This window comes from Oreochromis niloticus, linkage group LG22 (assembly GCF_001858045.2).
Source record: "Oreochromis niloticus isolate F11D_XX linkage group LG22, O_niloticus_UMD_NMBU, whole genome shotgun sequence".
In the NCBI taxonomy this organism is placed as follows: Eukaryota; Metazoa; Chordata; class Actinopteri; order Cichliformes; family Cichlidae; genus Oreochromis; species Oreochromis niloticus.
In genome coordinates this window covers 16,535,650-16,552,015 of record NC_031985.2, presented here as the reverse complement: position 1 = coordinate 16,552,015, position 16,366 = coordinate 16,535,650, and the positions used below count along the sequence as shown (strand labels likewise).

General features: G+C 41.2%; 1 long non-coding RNA gene across 2 annotated transcripts; it reads right to left on the bottom strand.

Annotated features, from left to right (window-relative positions):
* Positions 1-375: 375 nt before the first annotated feature.
* LOC102080521 (uncharacterized) lies at positions 376-16,365 on the bottom strand. 2 transcript variants are annotated; one of them, XR_266796.3, is made up of 4 exons: positions 16,217-16,365; positions 15,307-15,437; positions 14,158-14,226; positions 376-1,428 (listed from the first exon to the last, which is right to left on the bottom strand). It is a non-coding gene; the product is annotated as an uncharacterized LOC102080521 (long non-coding RNA). The 2 variants fall into 2 exon arrangements; XR_266797.3 differs by lacking the exon at positions 15,307-15,437.
* Between the last annotated feature and the right edge of the window lies 1 nt (position 16,366).

Sequence of the window (16,366 nt, the reverse complement as noted above, 5' to 3'; positions counted from 1 at the left end):
AAACTTTAATCAATGCCACTTACTTTACTCATATAATCTTTTCATTAAAAAAAAGTCTCTTGACATCCAAACTAATTCTCTCGTGTACTTTTTTGTCTTTGCCCCAAACCCTCTGGTGTCTAAGTAGGTCTTATAAATGTATGTATCATTTTAACATTAGCTCTGTGCAACATTTGGTGCCTTAGTAAGTATTTTCAGTGGTAGGATGTTATTCGTGGGATTAACTGTCACTGGAATATTCCCCATGTGCATGGTAATGAAAGAACATTACACTCAGTTCAGCAGTGTCGCTCATTTATGGATCGTTAAGTCACGTTGGTTTTTGAATACTGTACATAGCAGAAATAATGAAGCTACACATGCAGAACTTGGGTGAAAAGGTCATTTTATTGTTGGTCTGGTCTGTTTGTGTTCATATTTTTTTATTGTTATAAAAGTAAATAATATCACCATACTTTCATACTGTATTTTCCAAATGCATTTCATATACAAAGGCATGATTTTAGCAATGGTTTCTTCAGTGCTTGTGTGAAACTCTAAATGTGAAGTACTTCAGCCACAGGTTCTTCCAAGTGCATATAGTTACAACTCCAATGATTCAGTGAATAGATGGAACAAAGACATGTAGTTGAGCATCCTCGTCTCTGACAGAAACAGATTCTTCCACACCTCTCCCTGTTCTGCCTGAAGGCTTCTCACAGGTACGATTTCTTGCCCTCGGTTTGGGACCTGAAAATGAGAATCTCCAAATTAGAAGTCAGAGAGTCGTGTCGGAGCCTGACCCTGGATTCTCACCTCCTATCCAGTCGGACCTGTGAATACTAGATCTGATCTATGTGATTGTGCCATCCCTCTGCGGTCTCCTCTCAGCGCTTGTCTAATATTTTTTTCCCTTTTATTTGTTTATAATAACCTCTGTTATGATTCTTTTTTTTCCACTCATCTTTCTCCTCGTGTTTATGCCCCAGCTTGCTATTTTATTGGACGGCCCCACACATTCACTTCAACCATCATTGTTCATAGTATATTTACTGTAAGTGCAATGGTATCTTATACAATCCTGTAGATGCACGTCAAATATCTGACATATAATCTTAGCCTAAATTGCAATATATTTAGCCACAAACTTGTTTAAACTATTTACATCTTGAAACTATATTGATTTTTAGGGCAGATGGTGATGATGCATATGTGAGTGCACCCTGCAGGGTTCCACAGTGACAGGTCTGGGACCTAGCAGCCCATTACCACACATGTCCTGTCAGGGGGGCTCGGGTAGCAATCGGTGAGGTATCAGCCTTGAGACCGTCCATCCTGAGCAGAGAGCTGCTCTTCGGGAATCCAGCGAAACACAGCCGGACTTCTCGCCCTTAGTGCTCTGGGATGAGCTCTGTCCACAAGGGTCTGGGAGTGAGGCGGACGCTGGCTCTAGATGGGAGGGGGACAGAGGAGTGGAGATTGTGAGGGTTAGCAAAGCATTAGCTGGCTCTGCTGGAGAGCTGGCCCTTTTGAACCAGGCAGTGACTGAGTAGTATTGCCTGGGGCTAAACGCGGCACCTTTGACAGTGTCAGTGTGGCACTACAGCGGCGGGCCAGCTAGATGCTTCTGCTACATTAGACACCAAACGGTTGTTTGTGCCTATGCTCACGCTGACTTCGAATGAAGGATTATGATGCACGACAGCCACGTATGGATGGGGGAAAAGAAAGATGACAGTAAACTGGGGGATTTATTCTCCACTTTATAATGTTGATGAAAGGAGAAACCAGTTTTGAAAACTTTTTTTTTTAAATGAAAAGTTTTTTTAGTAAACATAATGCATAAGGAATTTCCCAAGACGTGGATTAGAGTGCAACTTGCAGGTTTTTACTTCATTAATCAAAATTTAAATACATTTTTAAAAAAGAAAAATGAGCCTAAGAAACGTGTGACCAATAACCAAAGTGATAAAGAAATAAAGGGCAAAAAAATTAAGGCAAGTTCCTAACCCTAATTTTCTTTCCCCCCTTTATTATTTAAGTACCCTAAGTGAATAAAATGTTGCACAGATACACACAGAGACTGCAAATGACACACAACTGTTGACATTGAATGCATAAAAACTCGTGTGATTGTTTATTCTTAAGACTTAAACTGATCGGAGAGACTTGCAGAGATTATTTTTTATCATTAATTACCATATAAATGTATAGGAACAAGAGGTGAGCTGCTTTTTAAAGGACTCTCAAATTTAAGATAAGAGAAAATCAGAATTTCCTTACTACTTTAAATATGGAAGATTTAGCAAAAATACCTAAACAAACATATCAAAGGTTGAATTTAAAGGCATAAAAAAGTGATGAACAGGGATACTGCTGTTTTTCTTGAATGGATTTGTGTATCTGCTGTTTTTGTCATAGGTATTTGTATATATTCCACTTTACATTGTATTATTTATTAGGTTTTTTGCATTTTAATATCTTGTGAGTTTGCACAGCTGCTAATTTGGCCTGGAGAGATTATGATCTAACTGGAACTTCTTGGCAAATTAAAATTTTTTTAAAAAAAAGCAAATTAAATATGAAAGATATTTTATTTCATCTATTTATTCTTTTATAAAACTACCTCTATAACATTATCAGCAATCCTTAGTAGCAGTGTTATCATCATCACATTTTTCTCGGGGTGCTGCCTTCACGTTTGATGCGTTGAATGAACGTGCGTCTACTTCCTATACCAGCAGCCCATTATATAGAAAGCAAACTGGCACTCTCTCACACAAACACACACGATAACCATTGACAGGCTTCTCTCATCACATTTGAAAAAAAAAAAACATGCTGCTAATGGGGGAATGAGGGACATGAAATCACTTTCAGCGGGACATAAAAGCGGCATTGTGAAGTGGCCTGGTGGTAATTACACCACACAGACCCATACTGAAGGAAGCTATTTAGCAATATGGCCCTGGCCTGGGCCTGCGCTGCTGATCTCATTTGGATGCATTAATTAGCTTGCTCTGAGCCTCGGAGCTGGGTGTTAACGCCGCAGCCCACTGCTTGGCTGGTTGGTTGGTTAGTTAGGATGACTAACATGACAATCTGTTCAGCTCTGTTGTGAATCTACAGGCCTCCTGAACTTCCTTACACCTCACCATCTACCCCCCCCCTCCTCCGCTACCCTATCAGTCAAAGACAGCTGGGGCTACACAGAGGCCACGACTGCTATTCACCGCATTCAGCACGGTGGAAGCCACGGTAGCACAATACGCAGCCTGCCTCATTTGTAGACGCAAGAAACCTACCACATTTTGTTTGTTTTAAATAGGCCCGATCACAAAGATTCAATTTCTGCATTGCTGATGAGGTAATGTGAGAAATTTTAGGTCGCAATAAAGCATATGTCACAGGAACCAAGCAGATCAAGAAATGTAATAATTAAATAAAACAAATTCTCTCAAGAAACTTTAGTAGTGGAAACCAATAATAAAAAAATGTCACCTTATTTTCAGTGTGAAAGTGCCACCTCTGAAAAGCACTCAAGTTCTCCTTTTAGTTAGCTTTTTTTAAATTACTCCAATTAGAAAGGCAGAACCTAGCATACAAAGTCGCATAACCTTGTTTGTTTACCTCACTGCGTGAAATAGAAACTACAAACAGAAGCTAACACAGTTTGAGGCTGCTGTGTTGTATCGTTTTACCAGATTACATCCCGCATTTCTTTCTCTCATATCAAGGTACCTTTGCAGCATGAACACACACATAACAACTGTAGTTTATGAGTAACTAAGCTTCTCACACATACTTTAATGGCAATATGTATGAAAGAAAAGGGAGGCTGTAGTCCATCCTCAGAAACACGGCTGCTTATGTCTTACAACTCAGAACTTTTTAAGTCGTCTAAAGTACCATGCTCTTTTTCACACCAGAGCTTTTTTGAAGAAGGTGTGAGTTTTTCAAATACAGGATGTCTTATTTTTAGAATCCAACTCGACATTTTCTCCTGCTTGTGAGATTGGTGTTTTTTTCGGTGGCTTAACAGTGAAAATGCACCGCAGTCACATGTTAAAACTCTGCTCTGCATGGCGATGTGAAGGCCAGCGCGCAACCTCATGTGTTGCATTAAGGAACAATTAAGGATGCTTAAGGAAACCCCCTTCAGTCTTGACAATCGACCACATCAGAGACACGCTTTGTTCTACATGCTCATGTGCCAAAAACGCGCTTACTGTTAGATTTACAGATGATATCTCAGAAACTACAAGACAACAATACTGTTGTGTGACAGTACTTCTTTTGGCTCAATAGGAGATAATAATGTTTTTGTGGTATTTAGGCCTGATGTGTAACGACTGCAGTTCACTTGACCATTTTCGTTCCTGTCGTCCTAAAATATCAAGCAGTTAAACTATGTGTTGCTAGAGAAATAGAAGAGTTGCTTCACTCAGCGCAAACCCGAGTGGAGAAGACACAGAGGCCACGGTGGCATATGCTGAAGGTGAGCCATGCGTGTCAGCTAGGTCAGGCAGCAGTAGGTCATTTCCATAAGGTGCCGATGGAGCAGGTGATGGGAAGGTGCTGGCATGAGCAGGACAGAAGTAATGGGGCAGATGGACCTGTCTTGCACTGACCATGTATTCCTGCACCCCACTGGGGCCCCAGGAGGGGGCTGAGCAGGCTCCCAGAAAGGAGGGTGTCCCACTGACACCCTGGCAATGAGCCCTGTCCAGTCTTGGCCTGTACCCATCTCTATAGCCCCCCTCCCCCCTTCACCCAGCCTCCCTCAGCACCCCACCCTGCAAAACACCCTAAACGCTGACCAAGCCCTCAGGGCTCAGGCCAGCCTCCTGGGCTAACAATGGGCCAGACAACAAGCTGCTCCCTGGGAAGATCATTCCAAGTGAGTATGCCAAGGTTTGATTTTTGCAGGAGGGCGTATCAGTACTGCACACACGCAGCTACATTTTGAACGCCATTGCAGCTCACCTTAAGGAAAAGTTACTGCACTCTACAAGCATTGCAGGAGGACGCTTCAAATTCCCCTAAATGTATTTGTTTTCGATGTGAAAGAGTAATCTGTTTATGCAGATGTAACTTCTCATCTTTTTATCTGCTTCTTTGGAGGTCCAGTCATTTTCCGTTATGTGGCAAACACACACAGCTTGAGCTGTGAATTTTCTTTGCAAGGTGACATTTCCTGGCTATGTGCAAATAAAGCACACACAGAAACTCTGTCACAGACAAAGACTGAGGTAGATCTTTGAGAAAGAGATCTCATAATTTCCTATGAAAGCAATTTCAAACAAGAAAAATGTAGTTCAAGTGTTTAAAAGTTGATGAAATGATTATAAAGTTATGATTAAAGAATGGCTTTTTTTTATTTCGGCTTATCTGGTAAGGTTTAGTTGCCAGGGCAGAGCAGGTAGGGGGTCTGAAATCTCAAGTAAGCGCTTCAAACTATTATTCCCCAATAGAAACTCAATTTGCACCACACAGGATTACAAGTTGTATTTATCGACCCATAGCTGCCTCTCTGCAGCAGCCTGAAGCTTGGTTAAATCATAAGGGAGGAGGATGGTAGGGGGTTGCGGAGCAGTAGATTGGCGATAATTGGTTGAAGGACAGTATACAGTAATAAAGGGTCTAAATAGCCAGGATTGTTCCTGTCATGTTTCACCACTTCTATTTCCATACCAATTAAACCTTGTTGAAGCTGCCGTGATGAGAAAATGGAGGTGTAAAAGATTTGGAATAGCTAAACACATCAAAGCAATGCTCCACTTTTATTTATGCAACTTCTTCTTATGGAAATTTAGTCAAAGTTTAACACTTTTTGAAGCTATTTATCCAATGTGTCTTGACTGTTTTGCACTTTGGATTCAACAACACTGTGCACATTTTGGTGTACCACAACACTTGGGAAAAAAAACATAGATAACGTATGCCTTATTCAGAATGTGCGCCGGCTTTCAGGTTTCATTTGAAATCAGACTTCTGATTGAGATATGGATTATCCTATTTTATTCACTGACGGAGCTCAACCAAACACAGAAGAGAGTAAGAGATGAGTAGAGGGACGGAGAGATTGAGCGGTAGGCTGATAGGTAAATGGAGATCAGAAGGAACGGATGGAGATGGATCTCTAGAGATATTCTCTAGCTCTGCCGTCCCGTGATGAGCCACCTATAATCCACGAGGATGGCTATGTCTCATTTCAAAGTAAGATGGAGGGCTGTATTGATTCCACTCGGCTGAGAGGAGATCTGATTTAAGTTTTGAATGTGAGAGTGTGAGCTAGCCCACCCCAATTTCAGTGCAGATGAAATTGGCTTTGGTGCATTATATTCTTTTGCTGCCCAGCAGACCGTGCCGGGTGCAGTGTTTTATCACACTGTGACAGATGAGGAATATAGGGTTGGTGTCACAGGCACCTGCACAGCTACAGGGCATGCCCATACATGATGCCACAGTAAACTGTGGCCTAGTTTAAGTTTTCCCCCATAAAATTATATCTTCATCTGCAGCAGATCATCCAGGAACCACAAATCATTTACTCATTTCTGTTCATTAGACACAGTGTGTATAGTAGTATAGTATTAGTATAATATAGTATTATGCTTAGAAATATTGGACAGTTTTGCAGACTACATCAGTGCAGGTGATTCTTTATTAAAAAGAAATATCCTGATTGAATGTGAAGGAATCAATTTGGGGAATTTTTTTACACTTTCATGCAAATGAATAAATATCAACAAAACACGATGCGGACAATTTCCAAAGCTCAACATTAGAATCGTACAATCAAACTATTAATTCATGCAAAACAGTGTGCACGGCTAGCTCTCATAGCCATCGTGTTTTGCTGACATATTCAAGGAAATGCATGAAATCAGAACAACTAAGCTTGAGGAGAATAGTTGGGGGCTTGAAATGGGGAAGACAGAGACTTTTTAGAATTTAACACGGTCACACTTGGAGACTTCTGACCTCCAATTTAAATAGTGCATGTCAATGATAGGAGTTCTTTTTGAAGAAAACAAAATACTTTGACAATCTCACTTGTTTTGCAAGTACTAAACGCTCATGAAATATCGCTTAAACTGTTGATCTTTCAGTTCTGGAGTAGATTTTATTTCATTTTTTTTAACTGTTTAACCTATTTTGGATCAGCTGTTTATGAAAAGCTAAACTGACCATCTGCAAGCAGCAACTTTAGCAAACATGTAGCAGAGTGGTATTGTTCCTGTCTTCTACCAAATGCCAGCATGATTTTTATGTAAGGAAAAAGAAATAGCGTCAGGATTTTTCTTTCACTCGCCAAGGATATACGTGTGGTTAAAATAAAAACGGAACTACTATGGAAAAGCATCTACATAGAGTAACATTTTGATTTTGAGACTGTTTAAGGGCACATCTGCTATCATTTTTACACTGTGCATTATACTATATATCATTCAAAGATCATCTAAAAAAAACAAAACGCAGGTGTGCACAGCTACACGCGGTGGACGAATGGTGTCTTCTGAGCGTTTGAGAGGAAGGAGACAGGTCAGAAGAAGCCAAGACGCCACATCTGAAGAGCGCAGTGCCCCCCATATTGGCGAAGCAGGAGTCCCTACTCCGGGCCCGTGTTTACGTTTCCCTTCAAGTGTTTCCCCCCACGGCACTCCATCCAATTCTGCTCAACAAGGGAACATGAGGCAGCGGACTAAAATGAGAGTGGGCTCATGAATGGAGAAGGACAAATTGACATGTGGCGTTTTGTGAGGTGAGTGCCCAACCTCTCGACCGCTGATTACCATTCGCTAATGAGCACTCCTGTTTGTGTGTGTCTCTGTGTTTCCCTCTCCCTGCTTCTCTGCAGAGGGCTCCTTTTTCCTCTCCAGCTTTGTGCAGCTCCGGAGTGGCCGATGGACCATAGGTGCTCTGTTAATAGGGAGACGCACACATCAGTAATTAAAGCAGTAGGGGGCCTTGTACTATACCAAGTCCCTCCAATCCCCCTTTTTAAAGCTCGCCCTCCCCACATAATTCAATCCCGCCTGCCGAATTGATCATTGTGCGAGGCCAGTTTTGCCCCCGGCAGTTTTGTCACTTTCTAATGATGCTTTTCAGAGATGCAAGGCCGGGGTCCTACCAGCACCATGACCATTTGGGACGAATCGCTATCTTCACGCCAGGCTCACAACATCTGACCAAAATCCTTGCATTTACAAGAAAGCTCACCGACAGGTTGCTACACACAATACAAACAAATGCACAAAATGCATCCACTGCCCGCTGCTGAAAATCACAGCGTACTGAACTGAAACTCAAGTATGTGGCTCATGCCGCTAAAGACTATGAGAAGGAAGCAATCTCCAACCCTGATAACATATTTTTGCTCCCTAACTGGCCAGAAAAGGAAGAAATCACGGTGTATGATGGAAAACAATAACTAGTAGTAATGGACAGTTTTAGGTTACTGAACCAGTCTGGTGGAGCTTATATATCCTTCAGGCTATTATATAAATAAAAAATATGAGAAGAGCTATCATACATGTTTGTACAAGTCTGTTATGTTTCAGGCCCGGAAATGCTGCCACAGGTTTTGAGCCCATATCTGACAAAGTGTCCTTATATCTGTAATACACGACAGATTCCCTCTCTAGTTTCCTTGAATCATCCCTGTTTGTCTGTGTCTATATGTCCCCAAGCCTCTTTATTCTGTCCTCAGCAGGCAGCAAGAATCCACTGGGAATGTCTCTCACTTCTGGCCCAACTTATTCAAAGTGAGCTAAAGACAGCAGGGAATTACAACGACAAATGTTTCGTTTTGGAGGTACTGGAAACAGCCAGCTGACAGTTTGGTTTTTAATTTTCATATATTTTTTTCTATTAATGGGAAAAAATTCAAGTTAATTCATAAAACAATTGCCATGATTATCGCATTTCATTACAATTTTCAATCTGCTCTGAGGTGGCATGAGTCTTTAAGAAATGCCAGTGTTATCGATCAGTCGTGTTCCTTCTCCTTCTCTCACACTGACACCACTTGTAGCTGTAGTTAATAGGGTGGCGTAGCCTATTTAATTAAAATAACCCAGCCGAGGTGTTTTAACATGGCATTCTGCTTCTCTGAGCCATGTTTGTTCTGTTTCCTGCCCTGTTCAGCTCCCCCCTTATCTCTTAGACCCCCTTGAGTATGGCGTTTTACATTTCTGTTTGTAAAACTGTCAACACATCCACTGGCTGTACTAACGTGTGATTTAGCGCCAACAGAGAGGAGGGATAGAGAGTGAGAGAGAGGCAACTGCATGAGATCTTGCACATTCTCAAAGTGGAATATTTTTTCACTGTTATCCCCCTAAACCCCAACTCCACACCCCCAAAGATGCCTTGATGTTTGCGAAGAGTGTCTTTTTACCCTTTAACAATGGCGTACCCTCTCTTACTTTTCTCATGTTCACTTTCTTTAGCATTCGTCGCCAATATTTAACGCTGCCGATGCCTTTCATTCGAAATTAAATATGACGGGAGGGCCGTGAAGCACCCGTGTCGAGGTGCAAATCAAATTAACGACTGAAAAGAAGGTAAATCGCCTTACGTACAAAAATTCATGCTGTTCTACTCTCATCGCAGAAAGTTCAAAATGAAATAGCAATGTTCAAAATTAATTGGTTTAATGTGTGTCGCTGAATAGTGTGAGGGAAGTTTACACCTGTCTCACTCCTGTCAAATCAGAAATCGCCTGTCATAGTTAATAGGTACCTGGGGGAAGGGGTGACATATCAGGACCAGAAAAATAAACAGCAGCTATAAATCCTGCAACAAGAATCCCTTATGGAATCGGCTTATCTGTACCTACACAGCTCTTCCCCACATGAATGCACGCACAAAGTTTAAAAAGAAAAGAACACTCCCAAACCAAATGAATGAAACATTTACTTCAGTCAGATTCTCATCAAGAGCAGAAATGCTAATTAAATTACTCGACACGTCTATAAAAGACAGACAGAAAATAAACAAAAACCGGTTAAACATTATTTGGCAAGGGAAGAAAAACTGCACCTGCATCTGTTTCTACCAGAAGTGGAAGAAATTCTGCTTTTAATAAACAGAAATACTCCATCCTGATTCTGCGTTTGAGATTTTCTGTTTTTTAACTTTAGTTGGCTTTAATTTACACCTCTGTTTTGCAGCTGTGAGCGGGCAATTCAGTTTTTGTCCCTTTGGAGAGGAGCACTCGCAGCAGAGCATTAGCTCATTTTAACGGCCAGTGTAATAATCTGTGCACCGGAGGGCCTCCGTTGGAAGCTCTGCTTTGCACTAAAGCATCGGAGGCTCCCCTGTCAATAACAAGCCAGTCACTTCATTATAGCTTCACAAGTCACCCATTTATTATCCATTGGCCCCATCAGAGAACGGCAGAGCGCGGAGTCAGATGTTACAACATATTAATCAAAGCTGCACCATTGTGTCAAAATGTAATTTTCTACACGAGGACTGCGGCAGTAATTGTTTGATTCGATAACAGAAGTAGATAATGTGTCCAGGGACACAACGGTGCTCGAGCGTATGCAAATAGCTGAAGCCTGGACTTCAACTAATGTTTAAATTTAAGATAACTGGCTGTTCTTTATTTAAAAGAAAAGAGAAGTGAGAGTACGATTGGTGGGTTGTGCTCGAGGGGAACCTAAGAGGTGCCAAAAGACACTTCTACAATTATTACCGAATGTAGATGCAACAAAAAGTGGAAGTTTTTTGCTTAATCTAATATGTGTCATAAGAAAAATTAATAGCGGTAGTCATAAGAGCTTAATATTCTTCTGTGGTTTTAATGGGTTTCACTTAAGGGTAATATCTGCAGTGTAATCTGTTTTCACTGTTCACTGTGCATTTCGGTTCTGTTTTAAAATTTTGGGGGAAAAAATCTGTAAAAAATTTAAGGTTTAAAGAAATCAAAGCAATATTTACGTGTCTGATCTTGCTGAAGGAGGGAATTTTGCCCGTTCTCAAAATTCACATTTCCTGATCTGTCATTGAAATCTACTGACCATCCTTAACCTCCGTTGAGTTTACGCATGGTCCTCTAATTGACTTAAAAAAAAAAAAGATAGAAAATTCGTTGCAACTTGGGAAAAAAAATTAAAAAGAGATGGCACAACACTTCTGAGAGCCTGAATGTGTGAATCCACAGACACGTCTGCATGAGCGTAGTGGCTTAGTGCCGATTATAGTTGCACCAAATGTTGAATAGGACTTTCAAAAAACACATTCACGAGAAGCTGTGAGAAATTCACTCACACCAGCAAATGCAAAAGCTGACCACAGCCAACTACAGGAGCAGAGCAGAAAAGCCACATAGCAAGCAGGCAACTGTAGCTGAAGAAGAGGAAGGGGGATGCAGAACACCCAAACACAGAGAGACAAAAATAAAGATATATGGCTCTCATCACAGTTTACAAAAATTTGTGCAGATTTAAAGGAAGGGAGCGTTTGCAGGGAAGTGTTTTTATGAATGTTTGTAATAATGACATAACTGAGTAGAACAGTCTGACATATTTCTCTACTTTTCTTTTCTCTTATTTTTGGAAAAAACTAAAAAGCGTCAGCAAGCTAAACAAATCTTGCACACAAGCAGAGAAGCAAAAACCTGACGCAATCCCGAGTCAAAGTTGCTCGTGACACTCACAACAAGCAGAGAAAGGCAGCGCGAGACCCCGACAAACCCCTTTCACATGTAATGATTACTCCCCTTCATTAAAACTGCTAGTAACCCTGTTAGGCTGGAATAGACTCACTACGGGTAATCGTGAAAACACTTTTAATCAACGCACAGCAACAGTAGAGACCTTGCTAGAATGCATTCACTCCAAATAAAGCAGGCTCTTTATAAACAGGCGCAGCAAAACAGCTAAGACCCTGATAAGACTCCTCACACTCTCCATGGCGAAACCTGCCTGTGAATGTCTCCTGACAGCTCCTTAGCCCTTGTTAGAGAGAATCACTTCCTAATGATTCAACCCAGCTTGGAAACATCAACAGCCACAAAGTAACACTTAGGCATGCAGTTTTACATGAAGTAACATGCAGCTGATGCAGCTGACCGGTGCGGTTGTGTCCACGAAAACTTTTCGATGAGGTTCGAAACACAAACTTAAAGCGAACAAAGAGTCGCTAAATTCTGATAACTGGTCGGCTGTGAGATATATTTTAGAAGGTCGAAGCAGAATCGCGCGACGAGTAAAAGGGAATCGTTAACCCGCTGCTGTGTTCATAATTGTCTAAAAGTTTTGTTTAATCTGTGGATTTTTTTTCTCTGAAAGATTAAATATGTATTTTCCTAATACATATAAATATATAAAATTATTAATCTAAAAATGTGTCATTTGAAAGCATTTTTAGGATATATTCTTAACATGTAATTTGGGTTTTTTGGGGTTTTTTTCACAGTTATCAGCCAGACTGAATGTTTGACTTTTCTCCTAGTTGGCTCTTGTGTGAGACCTTTACACACGTTAAACAGTAAAAATAATTGGCCTGCATTTCTTTTACAGTTCACACCAATGAGGACAAGAAAAAAGAGAAAGAAAGAAAAAACACCTCTATGCACACTGCGGCTGACACAAATGTATGCATGTGCTTGCTCATAAGCACCCACACAAACACACGCACACACACGCGCACACACAAACAGGGCAGTTGACACATGGTATATCAGCAGGCGCAGTTCTTTTGTCCTCTTGTTAGTTTTAGCCACACCAATACTCTTGGAACACATCATGCTTTTGTCCTGAATACGTAGGACGCCAGTATAGAGAAGAAATCATAATAAAGCTTTTAGGCTACCGTTTCAAAATCAGAAATCACTTTTATTATTCTCTATCTCGTCCCTCTTTTAAACAATTCAGTGATTCTGATTTTTTTCCCTCCCAAATCTACTCCGTATTCTCCTCGTTGTATTTTCCATTGATCGCTAAACAGCGATGACAGAAATCAACGTATGACTAAGATTTTTCAAGGTCCCTTTCTGTGACTCAGAGGCGTTTATTTTTTTTGACGCCGCAGCGGCGGTATTTTGGTGATTATTTGTCGTGTGGTTTTTCATCTGTGCCTGAGCTGTCAATTATGCCAGCAGTGGGTGGGGTTTGAGTCATGGATAATATGATTTTGACAGGTATGATTCACTGGCAAGGAGCAGGCATCCATGTGCACAAGCAAACACATAAACACGATGATTAAAGTTTACACATAAACATTAGGACGTATAATAACGTCTGTAGGTCGTGGAGAGAATCAATTCTTTGCCCCCTCTTTAATAAAAGAAAATATATCTATATAGAGGCCCAAAAAACCAAACTTTATCTCCTTACGTGTACTTTTTTTCTGTTCAGGTATGCTACCCACCCTTCCTTGTGCAAATTCATCTCATCCAACACAATCTTATCCCACAGATGCTGTCACTCCTTCATCCTAGGTGTGAAAAATACGGCAGGCTAAGGTGCTACTCTGTAATCAGGCTGGACTGTTGTGCAGCGTACAGTGAGGCGTGCTGATAACCGCCACAGCTTCACAAGGCTGCGGTGTGACCCCATGGCCACGGGGGCCTCAGATGCCTCTTCGTTTTTCAGACGGTTCTGCACTGTGGCAGAACGACTAGAGAAAGGCCCAACAAATAGCGGTGGAAAAAACAAAAAAAGAAAAGCACATGAAACACAGACATACACGCATGGAGAGCAACAAGGTCTAAACTCTCCGCCTGGCCTGGATGATGTTCGCAACGGGATTACACAAACGTTGAGATCCTGCACGGCATCGAAAATAGTGAAAAGACAGATGTGACATCGGTTCTATTTTCACTTGCATCTTTTGGCAGCGAGGACAGATTATGAAATGCAGTCTTCATCCAATGCTCTGCTCGTGAACAGCAGATTCCACGGCTTTTTCTGTCTGCCTTCCCCACATGCTCTTAACAGTGCGCTTAACACCTACAATTATATATTTTTATATATATATATATATATATATATTTTTTTTTTTTTTAAAAGAAAAAGAAAACAGGACTGGACCAAATTACTTACATCTTGCGTCAGTCTGAAAAAAAGCTTAACATCTTGACACTAGCTTTTAGTGTGGGCTGCATCTTCACAGGAGTGTGGCATGCTATGGCAACAGATAAGAGTAGCTTCATCATACCTCAGGATCCTTCTTTTGAGTCAGTGCTCCTTGCTGGGAGAGGATGCCGAGCAGCTTTTGGGTTCAGCACTGAAATGACAAACAGTTTGAGTGATGGATGGAGCCGTGTACTCTAGCTGTAGAGTCCGAACATAGACAAAAAACATCCATGAAGCTTTGGGATAAAAGCTTTAGAAAGCAACCAAGAATTCCATCATTTAGCAGTCAAAGCAAAAGCACATGATAAAAACTGTAAGTAAAGCCAGTAATTTACAGAAAATTTTAAATCAGTTTTTTTTTTCAAGTATTGAACAGTTTACTTTAGGAAATAGGCTCTGTTACTCACAGTTTTGATCCAAAGTCTCAAAGTGCCCCCTAGTGGGTCTTTCCTGTTTCTGCTCTCAAGGAGCTCTGGAAAACATCTGACCCCATAATAAGGTCTCTGTAGTTCACTGTGCTAATTAAGAGGGCACTTTCAACATGGGATCACAGGATAACACTCAGTGCCTAACACAGTTTGAGTGCATTAGCTGCTCTCTGTACCACAACAAACTGCTAAGTGTCTGCGAGGGTAAACTGACATCACAACACCAATTTACTGCACTGATTGTAAGACACACATAACCCCAGCCTCAGCACCACGCTATGCTCCGAAACACACACATTTACACTGAAATTACGCTAAAAACGGAGGCCTCAAAAGGCTACTCGATGCTCAATTTGGATGCCACCCTGCTGCAGCCAGAGCGATACTTGCATTTCAACACCGAAATGCAAAATCAAAGCCCAAATAGCAAATGCTTAATTCTTTTCAGTCTCTCGTGCTGTGATTCAAGCCGCATGGAGCACAAAGAAAAAGCTGGACAGCTTGCATACAGCAGCCTGCAAAGCGCTGCTGACTGATAATACACTCTGTCTCTCCATCTCCTCATAACTCCTTCCCACAACACAACCTGGCACCTTGTCCCACTGGCTGGCCCTGAAGGAAAACAATTACCAGAGAGGCGGAACAACAATACCCAGAAAACATCTGCTTGTGCCGGCTGGGGCCATCGACATGCCTGACTGTGTGTCCCTGCTGGCTTAGGCAGGGGACACATGCCTGGCTGAATATGGCTGATGGGCCCAAATGTACGAGGCCCCAGTCTCCTGCTCCTCGTGGCGCCTTACCCTCCGCCTGTTTGCCCGCCGATCCACCTGCCTTTCTGACTGCCTGTCTGCCTTCTCTGGCAGCGGCAGCTCTGTCAGAACAGACGAGGGTCCGCCTGTTAGAGCAGTTGTTCGTTTGGGTAAAATCCCTCCTGCTTGGATGAAACAGAGAAACAGTATGGCAGGATGAAAGGAAGGCAATGAAGATAGCACAGTGGACCTATATTATGCATATCTCACGTTACATCTTTAGGGCAAACAGTGAATCTGTCTAAAATACTACACACTGTACATTGCTTACATATAATAGCACCTTCTGGTTTATTATAGTTGCCTCCACCACACAGATAGACTTACACTCTTTAATACTGGCACACAGATGATAGCATATCAGACACTTATCAATTTGGCTGTGATTTGGTTACCATCTTCTTCTTCTTTTTAACCTTTCATAATTCAAGCAGCAATGCATTAAGCATGGATCCTCTTTGTCATGCTCTACTCAGAGTTTATTGATTTTATATCGCCACCTTGTGGCCATCATTGAGGCTTTCCCATTATTTGTCCACAGTAATTCTCAGGAAATGTACGTCGAAATTCGCATAACAAATTTCAAAAATACAAGATAGATCGAAAGAAAAAGAAATCTTTTATATCAAATGTATTATGGCTTATTTTTTTTCAATTTTTTCCCCCCCACTTTTATAGACTCAATAGATTTATCAATCACTGTTTTGATTGGATTAAAGACGGTGTGTGTCCAAAATTGAAGAGTAATATTTTTAAAATAATAAATAAATAATCAATGAAAGAAGGGTGACTGTTTAACAGCTTGTATGTAAGAATTAAATGAGATTAATTTGTGTTAGGTTACAGATTACTTAAAAAACATACCATAACCATATCGTTTCTTTTAGTCCTACACACTTACCCTATTCAGCCAAAACCAAGATCCGACTACTGCCACCGTAACGGTGATTATTATCATTTTAAAGTATCACAGCTTTGCAGTGCACAGGTTACATAATAAATCTATTTCGACCTGCACTGCCTGCTTAGGTGTTACTGGCCCGGCTTCACC